The 18,350-nt window shown below is 42.3% G+C and overlaps 1 pseudogene; it reads right to left on the bottom strand.

Annotated features, from left to right (window-relative positions):
- LOC115482332 overlaps nucleotides 1-18,350 on the bottom strand; it is a 63,622-nt pseudogene that overhangs the window by 28,431 nt on the left and 16,841 nt on the right.

Raw genomic sequence — 18,350 nt, 5'->3', positions numbered from 1 at the left:
GAATTGAAGCTGAGGGAGGAAGAGCAGGTGAAAGAGACTAAAGGTCTATGGACTTTTCATAGGAAAAGTCCATAGACTATTATTAAAATGGACGGGGAAAATCCACAGCTTATTTCTGGGATAAGCAGCATAAAATGTTTTGTAATTTTTTGGGATCTTGCTGGGTGTTTGTGCCCTGGACTGGCTACTGTTGGAAACAGAATGCTGGGCTTGATGGACCTTTGGTCTGTCCCAGTATGGCAATACTTATGTACTTATGTAAAAGTCTTAGGTTGGGGAGGGAGAGAAATAGGAGAGGAGTAAAAGCTGTGGAAAGATAGAACAAGGGTCAAGCCTTGGGAGGGAGGATCAAGTCTGGGTAGATAGGGGGAAGGGGGAGAAAGGAAGAGCTGCTGGATAGAATCTTGGTGGGGTGAGAGCTGAAGGTTTGATTGCTGGGGTGGCTGAGGGGAAGGAGAAATTCTGCATTCACAATTTTGCATTTTTGAATAATAGCTTTTGTATTGCATTTTAAGTTAAGTATCGCTCAAAAGTGGAGATTATATTACTTGATTTTGACAAATAAAGTATGCAGAATTTTGCAGAAACTCTAAATACTGTGTGCAGAATTTGTATTTTTTTGGTGCAGAATTCCCCCAGGAATAAAAATCTGTAGTTGTCTAATTCTGTGTTAACGTCTTTCTTATAGATAGGGAGCAGATGAGTTTCAAGCCAGTCTTTTCCATATTAACTGCCCTGAGGGGAATGAGGCATAGGGATTGTGTAGAAACTTCATTTGTTTCCTTAAGCCACTAAAATCTGAATTCTTATACACCGATGAACACATGTGCCCAAATCAACATCTTTTAATACAATCCAGTGGGCATACAGATTATCATTTTCTATAAATACAAATACTATTTCATCTTAGCAGACTTTATGGTCTTCCTGACCTTTGGTGATTTCTTCTCCCTGGTTAAGCTGGGCGAACAAGGCTGAACGTGCTTTAGATGGATCCTCTTTTGGAGCTTCTCCATCAAATACAGGTGGTGGTCCAGGGGGTGGGGGTGGTGGTGGTGGAGGAGGTGGAGGGCATGATGGTCCACCTCTTAGCCCAGGTAATGCAGATGGTGATACAACTGGGCCCTTGGCAATACAAACAAGAGAGAAAGGAAGAACGCAAGGTAAATGTTTTTCCCTAGAATATGTGATAAAGTTGCCATGTGTACACAGGCTTGCATGTCCACACCCCAGACAGAAAATTCTAATTTCTCTATTTTTTAGACTGGCTCATTTAATAGGAGCATTGGAAAAACACAAACCCAAGTGAAAATGCATTGGGATGATGCATCCAAGAATTAAACCAGAGAGCTTTAAAAGTAATGTTTACTTTTCCACATTAAAAAATGATCATTCCCATCTTCTGTCAAGAGTCCTGCCTCTATTAAGGCAACTAACCAATTTTTTAACATTTCGTTTTCTTCAGCGTACAACAGGTGCTAGAAAGATTTGCTATTTGCAAACACAGCCATTGTGATTAAGTGCTGAACAGATGTTAAGAACAGTATATCTTTGCAGAAGAAATATTTAAGAACTATGTGACTAGCCAGGACTGATCCGTAAACGTTCTTTTCTTTTCAGTTTATTTCAGCTGTTTGTTCCTGCAACAGCTGCTCTGCCCGATGCCTCAGTATATATCTACTTAAAAGATATACTTTGGCAGCAGAAGTCACTCTGTAACAGTAATACCATCGGGCTGCACATGTGTGCCTGTTTTGTGACTCAGGTCACAGCTGCTTCATTTAGTAGCTGAAATCATATCTTTCATGTACTGGGTGCACAGTAAATAAAGCATATGAAAATTTCACAGACCTTCACCCATGAATTTGCCTGAACACCAATGCATGCCTCAGAAAAGGTCCAGGCCCATAGTCAAATGATTTTTGCTTCTGATGTTGATGCTCCTAAACTAATCTGTTTAAAACTTTACTAGGGGTGAATGCCTAAATTGACACACTAAATTTTGCTGAACTCCTGGCCGGTTAAAGTGCTTATGAAGGGCTATCCTCTTAACCGGTTAGTGTCGCTAAATACTCATCACAGACCACTAAAGTGAAAACTGGCTATTTTGTGGGCAGTCTGGGAGTGGAGTCATATTCAGCACTTAACCACCTAAGCGATACTGAATAAAGATAGGACTGTGTTTTATGTGGTCTGATATGGTGGTTAAGTGCTGAATAAACCCACATATTCAACACCTGTGCTTGAACATGGCCTAGTATTGCATATCCGGTAATAATGCCGCCATTGGCACCTAAAAACAAACCACTCACCACCCTTGACTGAATATCTACTCCTATGTTTTCTTTGAATATCAGGTCCATTGTTTTTACTCTATTAGTGTGAACCAGGGAGTGGAGGAATGGAGGTTCTCCAGTTCTAAAACGTAGGCACGCTAGTTCTCTGTATGTGTAATACACACATGATTTTGGGGGGGGGGGGGGGAGATTAAGGGCCTGATTTAGAGAGATTTTTTTTTTACCACATTCTGCCTATGACAAAAGACTTTTACAGATCAAATTCTACATTTCTTATGTAGATGGTGTTAATGTATCGGAAGTCTGATCGTGGATGCTCCTAAAGAAGGTTGCTGTAAGGTGGAGGCATACTTTTTTCTGGTGGGCTCAGATGGTTACACATAAGTTCAGAGTCTGCAATATAAACATTCAGAATATACTTCCGTTATTCAAGATTCAGACAGGCTGCTTTGCTGAGGGGCAAGGGGAAAAACAAACCAAAGAAAAACAGTATTAGGAAATATTTTTGGTGATTTATTAATGACCTTTACGAAGAGATCTGCCCAAGGCGTTGTACAGAAAGTACAGATTAACATAAAACTTATTTTGTTAACAACATAACTAACAGTAAAATGACCAAATAAATACAATCAATGAAGGAAACTTGGAAATGGCAAATTTACAGCACTGTAGAATAATCATATAACAGAAATAAGATATTGTCAGTACAATACAAATGGCAGAATAGCATGGAAGAACATTCAAATAACATAGATATGATACAATGTAATGTGAGCATGATACCAATGAAACACTTAATAAGCACGCACTAGAACATTTGAATAAGTTAGAAATACTAATTCTCTATCAACAGTGCAATGAAACATCATACTAGAGATGGGAATAACTAGTGAGGTAATTAAATTCGCCGATGACACAAAATTATTCAGGGTCGTCAAGTCGCAGGAGGAATGTGAACGATTACAGGAGGACCTTGCGAGACTGGGAGAATGGGCGTGCAAGTGGCAGATGAAGTTCAATGTTGACAAGTGCAAAGTGATGCATGTGGGTAAGAGGAACCCGAATTATAGCTACGTCTTGCAAGGTTCCGCGTTAGGAGTTACGGATCAAGAAAGGGATCTGGGTGTCGTCGTCGATGATACGCTGAAACCTTCTGCTCAGTGTGCTGCTGCGGCTAGGAAAGCGAATAGAATGTTGGGTGTTATTAAGAAGGGTATGGAGTCCAGGTGTGCGGATGTTATAATGCCGTTGTATCGCTCCATGGTGCGACCGCACCTGGAGTATTGTGTTCAGTACTGGTCTCCGTATCTCAAAAAAGATATAGTAGAATTGGAAAAGGTACAGCGAAGGGCGACGAAAATGATAGTGGGGATGGGACGACTTTCCTATGAAGAGAGGCTGAGAAGGCTAGGGCTTTTCAGCTTGGAGAAGAGACGGCTGAGGGGAGATATGATAGAAGTGTATAAAATAATGAGTGGAATGGATCGGGTGGATGTGAAGCGACTGTTCACGCTATCCAAAAATACTAGGACTAGAGGGCATGAGTTGAAGCTACAGTGTGGTAAATTTAAAACGAATCGGAGAAAATTTTTCTTCACCCAACGTGTAATTAGACTCTGGAATTCATTGCCGGAGAACGTGGTACGGGCGGTTAGCTTGACGGAGTTTAAAAAGGGGTTAGATAGATTCCTAAAGGACAAGTCCATAGACCGCTATTAAATGGACTGGAAAAATTCCTCATTTTTAGGTATAACTTGTCTGGAATGTTTTTACGTTTGGGGAGCGTGCCAGGTGCCCTTGACCTGGATTGGCCACTGTCGGTGACAGGATGCTGGGCTAGATGGACCTTTGGTCTTTCCCAGTATGGCACTACTTATGTACTTATGTAGCTGAAGGGCCAAGTGCAGATATATAGATGGGGACAAGATGGGTAGTACAGAATCAATTGGGTGGCTAAACTCAAGGCAAGTTCTATGATATGAGGAACTGGTCTAAGTTACAGGGTTTGCAGCAAGGCAGTCCAGGTGTGCAGTAATGCAGGCACTAGAGGCCACTTTCATCTGACTGGATAATAAGACATCTTTAATTTTGAGAATATTTGTTCTTACTTAATTCTATAGCGATACAATTGATGGGTGACTGGGTAATTAAATTGCAGAATCAATTTTAATCTTTGTTATCCAATGTTTTACGTCTCTATAGGCCGGCCTGTGGCCATACACAGGGACCTGGGTTAAATTCCCAGGCCACCACTTCTGCTGCTTAGGTCAATTATAGCTGTTTAGAAAGAGCAATTCTTAGAAAGAACAATCAGTGTAGGATGGACAGTCCCCATAGTTATATTTTGACATCTGAAGGTGGGAGTCATGCATTGGGGAAAGTTTAAAGTGCATGTGTAGTGTTAAGCTACTGACAGCGCCATTTTGAAAAAATCCTTTGACAAGTGCAAGTTGAGTATTGAACCAGTAGCGGGTTAAGTAAGTTCAACTGTTCATTAAATTGTGAGTTTTTAACATGTTTAGCTTTAGTTTGAAGAGTTGAATATAATTTTAAATTATTTTATATTGTAGAGCATTGCATTGTGTAGAGCCCACACAGACCCCTGAAGAAGCCGCTATCAGCGGTGAAACAGGTCCTGTTGGAGATTTAAGATAAGTGCAGACTTGAATTTGAGTTATGCAGGCAACTGCATAAAAGAGAAATTTCAATATTGTTAATTGTGAGTATAATATGTTAAAAAATTTTTAAAAATCACAAAAAAATTAAATTGTATAGCATAACAGAAAAATACATTTTGGTCATTACAGAGGTTTTTGTAGGATCAATGAATGATACCCGAACCCTAGATGCAGACAAAAAAGTATGTGATTAGTTTGCAGGTTTCTGAGATCCTTTTTCTCTGTTAGCTTTAGTAAAGGCAGGGCGGACTTCTACGGTCTGTGCCCTGAGAAAGGCAGGGACAAATCAAACTCGGATATACATATAAAGTATTACATACCATGTAAAATGAGTTTATCTTGTTGGGCAGACTGGATGGACCGTTCAGGTCTTTATCTGCCGTCATTTACTATGTAAAGACTTTTTGTTTTGTGCATGAATTTGTGCATGACTGCTAGTGATCTTTACAGTGGGTGAGAGTGGAAGAAAAAGAGCCATAGTCACTGAGAAACGGTGACACCTAGAGGCTGGATTTAGGACCCATGACTACAGGGTTCCCATAGAAGTCAAGGACTGTTGCTGCAATGACTTTGCTGAAGTAAGCTGAGATGGGATATGAAAGAAGGGAAAATTGCAAGTGGAGGCTCATGGCACTAGTTCCCAGCTCTAGTTCTGAGCTGCAAGCTCTAAGGAGAAGGAGAAAAATGCTGGCTCTAAAAGTTAAAAATGTTATAACAAAATGTCTAGCAGCAGCTAAATAAGAGCAATCTGAGCCCCTCTTTGTGCTTTTGTAATTCAAAATGATCAGTGAAATATACATATAAAAAAAATCAACCAACCCCCCCCCCCAAAAAAAAAAACCTAATGAGATTCTAAATAACAAATAACAGTCTAGACGAACAGATGGACTATGACAGACACAGATCTATTGTTCAGGTACTCTGTAAAAGTAGTCCAATACAAGTTCCTATTCAGCATGACACTTTAAGCCACCTGTCTGAGTGTGCAAGGATATACATGCTACTGAAGAAACAGCTGACATACAGAAGCTGCTGTTTTTTAATGGTTTTTTTTTTTAATATCAGAAAACAAGTCTTTTGTATTTTTTTTCTTTTGTTCCCTGCAGGATTCATGTATCTATTTGTCCTTAAGCCCTGGAGACTCTCTTCAGCCCAGCAATGCCATTCAACAACTGAACAGCACTATAATGGTACTGCGTAAATTTCCAAAGAATCCGTGGTAGCCTTGTTTGCCAAATTGTTTTTTAAAACATTCTTTCAAGAAAGCCCCCAAAAGGTCTGCTGAGACAGTCTACATTTAATTCAACAGCTTTTTTAAAAAATCCTGAAATAAGGAAACGAAAGAGCACAAATTATTTGCATTGAAAGTCTATAAGGCACTTCAGATAACGTTGCTTTTCATTCTTTACAAAAGTGCATAGACTCAGAATGCTCTCTGCCTGGCTCTGTGGGCAGCTTGGCAGGGAGAAAAGAATGCTAACCTCAGAGGACCTCTGTCCTCTATGCAGCAGTAAAGAGCAGAAGTGCTTTCTTACACTTTGGACAATGCAAAATCAGACCACGGCATCAAGGTGCAAGTAAATTGGCAAATGGTCTGTGCTCAGGAGCTATTTTAGCAATATGGTGTAACTTTCTATAAGAATTTTTTATTTGCAGAGAACTGAAAAACTATTATGAAAATGGGTTCCACACTACAGCATACACATATAACAGAACTGATAGCACCAATGTTTCCAAACATATCCTCTGCTGTTCTTCTACTCCTTCAGTCTCTCTGATGGGAAAACTCCCAGGGCAATTTCAGGCTAGCCCCTGATATTAGGAGCTGGCAAAAACGAGTCTGAATTTGAAGGAGGTCCCCCAACCTATCTGATTCCCTTCTAGTGCCAATTTATATGACACTGTTGGCTATGCATTTTCACCAAATAAGCCATAGCAATGTAGAGATTTAGTGGGGCTGAGGAGGCAGGACACATTGCTCTTCAAAGGTATTCAAGTGATACCCCTATTCCCTTTCACAAGAACTGAGCTTAGAAAAAGTTCAGTTATGCCAGAAACCTTACTATGATAGAAGGGCCCACCAGATGGAGTTTCAGCCTCAGGACCAAGTATTAGTCATAATATCCATCACATCTAATAAGCTCCTGGCCAGGTGGTCAGGGCCCTTTTTGTTAAAATGGTGAGTACGATCCATAGATTATGAAGTCTCCCAAGGAAGAAATAGAAGCCAAATCTTTCACGCAAATTTACTAAAATCCTGAATAAGTCAGGAGGGTTTGGTAGCAGAGGCCCTGGGGGAGGAAGAGGTCCTCAGGCCAGAATTGTCAGAGCTTAAGGCTGATCATTTAGCATTTGACTGCTAAACAAAAAACTCAAGTGGAACATTTGATACATAGATTTCAGGATGTGTTCTCTTCACTTCCTGGCTGTATCTATTTAGAGGTCCACAAGATTGTCACTCAGCCAGGGAAAACTGTAAGACAAAAAATATACCACCTGCCAGAGGCAAAGCAAAGGAAGTAGAAAAAGAAGTCGCAGAAATGTTATGCTTGGGGGTCCTTGAGGAATCAGATAATGAGTAGACTACCCTCATAGTTCAAGTGCCCAAGCCAGACAGCTCTACCCGATTCTGCACAGATTTAAGACTAGTAAGTGCGGTATCTCATTTTGATGCTTACCCCATTCTAGGTTAGAGGACCTTAGTAGAGCAGCTAGAAGGAGCCCAATACATCTCTATCCTAGACTTAACCAAAGGTTACTGGAAAATCCCACTAGATCCAGTGTCAAGGGAAAAGATGGCCTTTGTTACACTACAGGGGTTGCATCACTTCACAATCCTCCCATTTGGACTACATGGGGCACCTGCAACATTTTAGCATGTTATAAGTCAGTTGCTAACGTCACACCAGGAGTATGCCAATACATACCTAGATGACATGGAGGGGCATAATTGAACGAAAACGCCTATCTCCATGGGCGTTTATCTCCGAGAACGGGTCCGTGAAGGGGCGGATCGAACCGTATTTTGGGAAAAAATAGACGCCCATGTTTTATTCAACAATGTGTGAGCTGGGCGTTTTTGTTTTTCAGCGATAATGGAAAATGAAAGCGCCCAGCTCAAAAACGAATAAATCCAAGACATTTATTCGTGGGAGGGCCCAGGATTCGTAGTGCACTGGTCCCCCTCACATGCCAGGACATCAACCGGGCACCCTAGGGGGCACTTTTACAAAACCAAAAAAACAGGTAAAAGAGCTCCCAGGTGCATAGCACCCTTCCCTTGTGTGTTCAGCCCCCCCAAATCCCCCTCAAAACCCACTGCCCACAAGTCTACACCATTACTATAGCCCTAAGGGGTGAAGGGGGGCACCTACATGTGGGTACAATGGGTTTGGGGGGGTTGGACGACTAATAAGCATTAAGCAGCACAATTGTAACAGGTAGGGGGGATGGGCCTGGGTCCACCTGCCTGAAGTCCACTGCACCCCCTAACAACTCCTCCAGTGACCTGCATACTGCTGCCAGGGAGCTGGGTATGACATTTGAGGGTGAAAATAAAAATTTGTGAAACATCATTTTTTTGTGGTGGGAGGGGGTTAGTGACCACTGGGGGAGTCAGGGGAGGTCATCCCCGATTCCCTCCAGTGGTCATCTGGTCATTTAGGGCACTTTTTGGGGCCTTATTCGTGAAAAAACAGGGTCCAGGAAAAGTGTCCTAAATTCTAGCTAAAAACGCATACTTTTTTCCCATTATCAGTGAAATGCGCCCATCTTTGTTCGGCAGATAACCACGCCCCAGTTCCGCCTTTGCCACACCTCTGACACGCCCCCATCAACTTTGTCCGCATCCGCGACGGAGTGCAGTTGAAAACGTCCAAAAATCGGCTTTCGATTATACCGCTTTATTCGTTTTTGTGAGATAAACGTCCATCTCCCGATTTAGGTCGGAACTTGGGCGTTTTTCTCGTTCGATTATAAGCAGGATGGCGGGGCATTTTCGATATGACGTCTAAATCTGAATTTGGACGTTTTACACAAAACGTCCAAATTCTGAACAGGAAAGAAAGTCATTTTTAAAAAAGAAAAATTTCTTTTTTTTTTTTTCGAAAATACTATGGACGTTTTGTATTTTGGACGTTTTTTTTTTTGGTCCATTTTGGAAAAAAAAACGTCCAAGTGCAAAACGTACAAAATCAAGCCATTGGGATGTAGGAGGAGCCAGTATTTTTAGTATACTGGTCCCCCTGACATCCAAGGACAACAGGGCACCCTAGGGGCACTGCAGTGGACTTCATAAAATGCTCCCAGGTACACATCTGACCATTGCTCCCTTACTTTGTCTGCTTAGCCCCCCCCCCAAACCCACTACCCCCAACTGTACACCACTACCATAGCCCTTATAGGTGAAGGGGGCACCTATATGTGGGTACAGTGGGTTTCTGGTGAGTTTTGGAGGGCTCGCAGTTTCCTCCACAATTGTAACAGGTAGGGAGAGGTAGGAGTCTGGGTCCACCTGTCTGCAGTGCACTGCATCCACTACTAGACTACTCCAGGGACCTGCATGCTATTCTGATGGACCTGAGTATAACATCTGAGGATGGCACAGAGGCTGGCAAGTAATGTTTTTCATCACATTTGGGGGTGGGGGTGGGAGGTCATTCCTGATTCCCTCCAGTGGTCATCTGGTCATTTAGGGCACCTTTTTGTGCCTTATTCATAAATAAAAACAGTCTAGCTCAAAAGGCCTAAGTTTTAGTCCTGGATGTTTTTGTTTTGTTCCATTATGGCTGAAAAATGTCTTAAGCCTTAGGAACACCTAAGTCCCGCCCTGAACACACCCCTGAAATACCCCCTTGAGATTTGGACATACTTCTGACGAACTTCATAGAAAAACATCTAAAAATAGCTTTCAAAAATACTGATTTGGACGTTTTTGTGAGAAAAATGTCCATATGCAGACATATCAAAAAGTGAGAAAGACAACTGTGGCTCTAACCCATCAAATACACCAAGAAATTGAAGAGTCCATAGAGCTGTTAAAGAATTCCAAACCTATTAGGTTAGTTTTGGATAGACTCATAGATCAAGCCTTCAGAAACTTGAAAGAGACCCTGTGTAAAAAACACATTCTAAAAAATATTGATTTCAATCCAGAATTTATTTCCAGACAGATGCTTCTGGGGTAGGACTGGGAGTGGTACTCAGTCAGAGAGGGATAAGAGGAACACCCAGTGATGTACCTTTGCCACAAATTGACAGAAGCCAAACAAAAATATTCCACCATCGAGAATAAGTGCTTAGCAGTGAAGCCGGTGTATGAGTCCATGTAGTATTACCTTTTAGGAAGGTGTTTTATCCTAGTGATAGACCATGCCCCTTTAAACGGTTAGGTCTGATTTAAAGTAGTAATTCAAGGCTAATGCATTGCTATCTGGCTCTCCAGGCCTATGAGTTTAAGGTGGAGCATTGTGCAGGAAAGCACCATGCTAATGCTGATTATTTGTTCTGCGAAGGTGGGGGTCTGCAGCCTAAGGAGGGTTCTACAGTACTAGGGCATGGAGTCCCTGAAAAAAGGGGGGAACTCAGAAATATGAGATAAAGGCAGTGACCAGATGTCACGCTTCAGGGTTTGTGAGTCCTTGGACTGCAGTTGGATTTACACTGCTTACCTGCACAAAGGACAGGCAGGCCCCAACAGGTGGCAGGAGAGCCCCCGACCCAGATGGATAGGATCAAGAGCTGGAGCCAACAAGGCGTGCTGAAGCAGGGTGATGGAGGCAGGAAGCAACTGAAGACTGGGAGCAGGAACCAGGGCGGGAAGCTGAAGTCTGCCATGAACTCTCCTAGAGTCCAAAATGTCCCTATGGTGGACTTGAGTAATATATTTCATATTATATTTTCTTTTATGTTGTCGCATGTATAGACATCCTGAAATATTTACTTTCCTGCTCAAGGTTATATATCTTGAAAGAAAACAAACAAACAAAAAAAACCCAAAATGTCCTGGACCTCATACTCTTCACCTGTATCTGTGGATACCACAGAAGGAGCTGGCAGCTTCCTCCTTCTCTGATTCAATATAACAGGTTTGAGAAGAGATACAAGGAAGGCGTTATACACTCACAAAGTAGGTGGTAACCTCACTTGATAAGAGACTAGTCCCACCTAACAATGTATTGGATATGGTCCGATAAATCTGGATGCGAACTTAGAAGAAAGGACCTTCAGTTGTAAGTTCTGGGTGGAAAGCCAGACCAGATCTCCAGCTTCTTATTGGCGTGTCTCTTATAGCGTTTGGCGGCTTGGGTCAGAAGTTCTTTTGCCTGCTTTCACTACTCACTGAAAGATATGGCTGCAGCTTTAGTGGTTGGTACCAAAACAGCTCCACCATATATCTGGAACAGAGATGATCTGGAACACTCACTCACATGGCTATTATAGCTGAATTTGGCCCAAGGTAACAGTTAAGACCAATCAGCTTGCTGGCCTGATTATGTAACTATGTAGAAAGGGCTTTAGAATCTGGTTTACACATTCAGTTTGTCTACTGGTTTGTGGGAGATAACCAGAAGAGAAGTTCAGAGTAATATGAAGGGATTTACATAGGCTTTGACAGAATCTTGATGTAAACTGGACCCCACGATCGGATACAATAGATGCTGGCAAACCATATAGATGGAAGATCTCCTTAAGAAAATGGCACGCCAATGCAGGGGCTGATGGTAAGCTTGGTAGTGGAATAAGTACATAAGTGCTGCCATACTGGGACAGAACGAAGGTCCATCAAGCCCTGCATCCTGTTTCCAACAGTGGCCAATCCAGGTCACAAGTACCTGGCAAGATCCCAAAACAATACAGTACATTTTATGCTGCTTATCTTAGAAATACTGTCAAAATTGTGGTGGAGGTAATCTACCAAAGATATACACCATATACAACCAATAAATGGTAGAATAAAGGTCAAATAGTGCCAAATGGTCACAAGGCTGATGTGTTTTGGGGAAGTCTCATACTGTCACAAAGGCAAATAATTTATCACCAATCTGGTGTGCCTGATCAATGTGACAATTATAATCATAGACAGCCCCCAACCATCCGTATCTTGCAAAAAAATTTTTTTGTGCTTTTTATATTGCTTATGCAGTGATTAACATTAACTTCTCAGTTTCAATTTATTAATAATTTAATAATTAATAATTCCCGGTCGGTGACTCCTAATGTGGAACCTTGCATTACGTAGCTATAGTTCGGGTTCCTCTTTCCCACATGCATCACTTTGCACTTGTTCACATTAAACATCAACTGCCATTTGGATGTCCAGTCTCCCAGTCTCTTAAGGTCCGCTTGTAATTTTTCACAATCCGCTTGCAATTTAACAACTTTGAATAACTTTGTGTCATCAGCAAATTTAAGTACCTCACTATTTACTCCTGTCTCTAGACCATTTATAAATATGTTAAAAAGCAACGGTCCCAGCACAGACCCCTGAGGAACCCCACTATCTACCCTTCTCCATTTAACCTTACTTTCTGTTTTCTATCTTTTAACCAGTTCTCAATTCACAATAGTATACTATCTCCTATCCCACGCCTTTCCAGTTTCCTCTAAGTGTGCCATCTTAGAGAATCAGTCAATAACCACCAATATAGTGAAGAACCCTTCCAAATCAGGAAGATCTGTTATGAAATCCATAGCTACGTGGGTCCAAGGTGCCTCTGGTACAGAAGATGTTGAAGTATCCCCCATGGTCGAGAACAAGAGGGCTTGTGGTGGGTGCAGACAGAACAAGAATCCACATAATTGGACACATTCATCTTCATCCATGGCCACCAGTATGTCTGAGATATGAGTTCCAGTGTCTTCCCAACCCTGGGATGTCCTGCAATCTTGGAGGCATGCTCCTATTTCAGCACTGTGTCCCGGAGACGTTTGGGAACAACAGTCTTGTAGATGGGATCAGTATGGATGCTGCAGCCAGGATCTTGGCTGGATCTAAAACAGGCTGGAAATCTGGACTTTCTTCAGAATGTTCAAATGAATGAGAGCATCGGCCCAGATGTTCTTCCTGGTCAGGTGGAAGACAACTTGAAAATCAAAATGGGCAAAAAATAAAGACCTTCGGGCCTGTTGGGGGTTATGACTTCAGACCTCCTGCAAATAAAGAAGGTTTTTGTGATTGGTGGTCACTGTGAAAGGATGTCTTGCTCCTTCAAGAAGATGAAACCGCTCCTCCAAAGAATCTGGCTATGTGATCTCCTTGGAGGATCGTAAGGGATGCTGGAAGCTGGGTGCCAGTCAAACCATCTGGCAGCTAGAATGAAGCTCCTGGACTCACTCCTGGAATCAGATATCAACCCAATTACAAAGGCCGATAAGATCATCCAGAGAAGAGGGAAGATCTCGCTCCACCAGTTCATCCTTGATTTGTGGTGCTAATCCTTGCCAAAAAATGGCCACCAGATTTTCATTGCTCCATTCTAATTCTGAGGCCAGAGTGTGGAATTGGATGGCATAATTTCCCACTGTCTGTGTCCCCTGTCTTATTTCAGCAGCTGTGGAAGAGACCTGGCTATTCAAAAAACCTGCAGAATTGTTCCAGAAAGGTGTTGAGACTGTTAAGCGCTAGATCGTTCTGCTCCCAGAGTCACTTGCCCTGTGGCTGCTCCAACAACTGGCTCTGCAGCTCTGGATACAGGGACCAGCATCTCCTCAGTGAGTGACCACTGCAGTTCCAGAGCCAGCCAGTGCTACAGCTACTGCAGTGTCATCTGGTATCCATCTAGCTCCCCCTCCTAGGTATGATGACAATCCTAAAACTTGCAGAGGGTTCATCAATCAATGTCTCATCATTTTTGCACTTGAAGCCAGAGATTTCCCTTCTGACTTTCAGGGGATGGAACAAATCCCACTCGTTTCTGCCCTGTGCTGCTGCTCCCTCAAAGTAGTCCTGTTGGTCTAGTAGCCTCTTTGGGGGCAGGAATGGACCCCACTCATTCCTGCCCCATGGGCTTCCCCAATCCAAATAGCTGTTGTGACTTCTCGCAGCAGCCTTGCAAGACTGTCATGGGAGGTCCTGGCAGCTATTTTGCGACTGGAACCAACACGGGCAGGAATGAGTCCTCTCTCATGCTGATTCCAATTGGAAAATGGCTGCGAGAACCTGCTGCAGCAGTCTCGCAAGGCAGACGTAGGAAGTCTCAGCAACCATATGGATTGGAGTAGTACATGAGGCAGGAACGAGTGGGGTCCATTCCTGCCCCCAAAATGCCCACAAGACCTCCAGGGCAGTTCAAGGGAGCAGCAGCACTGGGCAGGAATGAATGGTATTTGTTCCTGCCCCCAAAGAAACTACTAGACCACTAGGGCTTCAATAAGGTAGGCCTGGAGGAGGGCCTACGGATGGTCATGCAGGAAGGGGGCACAGGAGAGTGTTCGCGGGGTGGAGTTGTTTTTGCCACTGGGAGCGGAGGAGTAGCCTAGTGGTTAGTGCAGTGGACTTTGATCCTGGGGAACTGAATTCGATTACCACTGCAGCTCCTTGTGACTCTGGGCAAGTCACTTAACCCTCCATTGCCCCTGGTACAAAAATAAGTACCTGAATATATGTAAACCACTTTGAATGTAGTTGCAAAAAACCTCAGAAAGGCGGTATATCAAGTCCCATTTCCCCTTTTATGGTTAGGGGGATGGAGTAGGGGGAGGCTGTTTCGCTTACGGTTTTGGTTTCTGCTGAAAACGAGCAGCCAATTTCAACTGCAGATTGGAATCTGGGATTTTGCCAGGTACTTGTAACCTGGATTGGCCACTGTTAGGATACTGGGCTTGATGGACCTTTGGTCTGTCCCAGTTTGGCAACGCTTATGTTTTGACAGAAACCAAAGATCCTGGGTTTGGTTGGGGGTCTAATGACTTTTAAAATTGTCCTCATTTTTCAAACTGCACAATAAAGCAAACATGCATAACTTGGTCCATCTAGAGCTCTCATGACAAGCACATATCTTTTCAGTGTTAATACCAGGACTTTTCCATTTACATTATACACAAATCTGATACTATATACTGTATCTATTTACCAACATACAACAGTATAAATAAGGAGAGAGCCTTTACAAGCATACAGACTATTTGGAATTTACATTCCAGGGAGGCACTTTTAAGCTTAAGGATACTCAAAATAACTTGTGAGGGCTAGCTTGCGTGCACGATTATGCATAGGATGTTGCCAGGCTTAAGATCTGGGTTCATTTTCTGGGCCAGGACACTGCTCTCTGGGTCGGCCAGAGCTTGGGATGCTGAAGTAGCAGCATTTATAGGCTCTCTGGTAGAGAACAGGGAAATCTCGGACATCACTGTTCAGAAATCATTAGTGGCTGGATGCAGGGCAAATGATTACACTTTTCAAAATCAGCCACCGTGCACGGCTCCAGCCAAGGGCTGCCACTGTGATGCATGGACTAAAAAGAGTTAAAAGGAGACAATAAATAAGGACTAAAGTAAGTGGGAGGAGATCTAAATAGGGGAAACCCCCTCACCTGGGTTGGTTCAGATGAAGGCTCATGGTGCTGTGGCTCAGCATATAGAAGCTGGCTTTGATCAGTGTTGTGCTGATTATGCCTCAAAAGTAATTAAGTACAATTAGTTACTTCTAAGCTTAAAGTAATTAGTTATTGGAATTAAACTACCCATCTAGGAAGGCAGTTACTTACTGATTACAATTACCAGTTTAGAGTAACTAATTACTTTTCCTTATCTTTTGAACACAACATGAATGCAGCAGTTTTATTCAATCAAATAAACATAGTTTAATAAAAACAGCTTTTGCAATAAACATATGGATGCAACACTACACAAGGATACATAGAGACGTATTTTCAAAGCATTTAGACTTATAAATTTACACGGAGGGGCATTTTTCACAAAATGTCCAAAATCCGAATAGGAAATAAGGTCATTTTCAAAGAAAAAGTCTATTATTTTTCAAAAATACTGTTTAGAACAAGGTTTTGTGCTTTGGACATTTTGTTTTTTGGTCCATTTTCGAAAAACAAACTAAGTGCAAAATGTAGAGATTCATGGCACTGGGATGTAGGAGGAGCCAGCATTTTTAGTAGACTGGTTCCCCAGACATTCCAGGAGAGCAATGGGGTACCCGAGAGGATACTTCTGTGCACCCACCTTTGCTCCCTTATCTTGTCTCCTGTGCCCTCCAAAGCCCACCCAAAACACACTATCCCCCACTGTGCACCACTACAATAGCCCTTATGGGTGAAAGGGGCACCTATATGTGGGTACAGTAGGGTTTTTGTGACTTTGGGAGGGCACAGTTTCCACCACAAGTAAGAGGGAGATAGGGACCTGGGTCACCCACTGTGTACTGCACCGACCCCTACACTACTCAGGGACCTGCATGCTGCTCTAATAGACCTGGCTTTAACATCTGAGGCTGTCATAGAGGATGATAAGTCATATTTTTATTCACATTTTTAGGGGTGGGAGGGGGGTCAGTGACCACCGGGGGGGTATTGGGGGTCACCCATGATTCCCTCCAGTAGTCATCTGGTCATTTAGGGCACCTTTTTGTGCCTTATTCGTTCTAAAAACAAGTCTAGGCCAAAACACCTTGGTTTTAGTCCTGGATGTTTTTGCTTTGTTCCATTATGGCTGTAAGACGTTCAAGTGTTAGACAAGTCCTAATCCCGCCTTCAAAACGCCTGACATGCCCCCTTGTGATTTGGATGCACTGCAGATGGATTGCATAGATAAACGTCTGCAAAATAGGTTTTGAAAATACCTATTTGGACGTTTTAGAAGAAAAACGTACAAATGGTGATTTATGACACTTTTTAGAGGTTTTTCTCTTTCAAAAATGAGCCTCATAGTAACCTATGAAACTTTGTAAGTGCTTTGAAAATAAGCCACATAATAACAGACAATCGCGAAGTATCAAAATTTGCTTCTCCCTTCTCCCCCCCTCAACTAAAAAGTTTTCTATCTGCAATATGTGAGAGCAGGATCATCAATTCTGTCTAGTAGGCTTCCTGGGATTTTTGGACAGTTTTATTGTGGTTTAATAAATGCAGGAGAAAAGCTAATCAACCAAAAGGGTTTGGATAGGCTATATTCAGATAGTTAAGAGGGCAGGACTCAGTGCTCACTGCAGCTATCCTAGAAGGAAGATGCTGTATCCTAATGGTATACACCTCCTTTCCACACTGAGTTGATATAGTCTTGAATTCAGGAGCATACTGGGCTAGTGAGGATCCTGAAATGACATTTAAAGGAAAAAGGAGCTCACATATACCACCAGCTAAAATATACCAGAATCCATAAAATAATTTGTGACTAGCTTCCTAACCTATGCCTTATGCTCTTTGCTGGATGGGCCACTATTGGAAACAGGATTGCAGTGGCGTAGCCAGACCTGACATTTTGGGTGGGCCCAGAGCTAATATGGGTGGGCACTATGTATACAGGTACAAGTAGTGTTTCATGGGATATTACAAAATAATGCCTTAGAGTGCACTTGATGAAGGATTTCTAACTAAATAATCTGCCCAACAGTTGTCCTGTGTCAACATAAACTGCATACATACTTTATGGAACACCACCATTTAAAAAATTTCTATCCTGCACTTTCCCACAATTTAGGCAATTACTAGACAAACAGAACTTAAACCTGACCAGACATAAGTCTACTATAATGGCAAACATCCTAACATCACAGTATCCTGCAAAATAATTATAACAATGGCACATATCCGTCAAACTTTGCTTAATAACAAATGTAAATGCCTGAATAAACTGTGTTAAAACCACCTTTTCTAAAACTTTAGATAAAAATGGCAAATTGGCCTAAAAATATTTAGCAGATCTATCATAGTCCACGGCTAAGATGTTTTCTCTTACAGTTTTCCATTGAAAAAAAGTGTATTAAAATTCTGGTAGGACCTCAGTAATAGCAACATTGTCAAAATCCCTTCCCTGCCAGATTCTTTGTGAAGTAACACTAAATCTTATGACGCTTCTTAGAGCCTATATAGCAAACCTTAACACCACCAATTCTGAACACACAAATATAAATAACAATACCTTTAAAAAGGCAGCCGTGAATACATACAACAGCAATATATGTCCCATTTTAAAAGCCAAACAGATATAAGTCCCCTGATTTAAAAAAAATAGTATTTACAACCTGCTGGGCTGGGGCTGGGCTGGCACTGGCAGGAACTCGATTCTAGACTCGAACTTGAACCTTTCCAATTCCCACGTTTCCACAGGGCAGGGCCAGGCTGAGGCTCATTCTATCCAGCGTCTCCCCCAAGACAGACCAACAATAAAGAATGGCAACGTGGACGCAGCAGCTCACAGGTTTGCT

This window comes from Microcaecilia unicolor, chromosome 1 (genome assembly GCF_901765095.1).
Source record: "Microcaecilia unicolor chromosome 1, aMicUni1.1, whole genome shotgun sequence".
NCBI classification, from domain to species: domain Eukaryota; kingdom Metazoa; phylum Chordata; class Amphibia; order Gymnophiona; family Siphonopidae; genus Microcaecilia; species Microcaecilia unicolor.
This window is presented reverse-complemented; position numbering and strand designations above follow the sequence as displayed.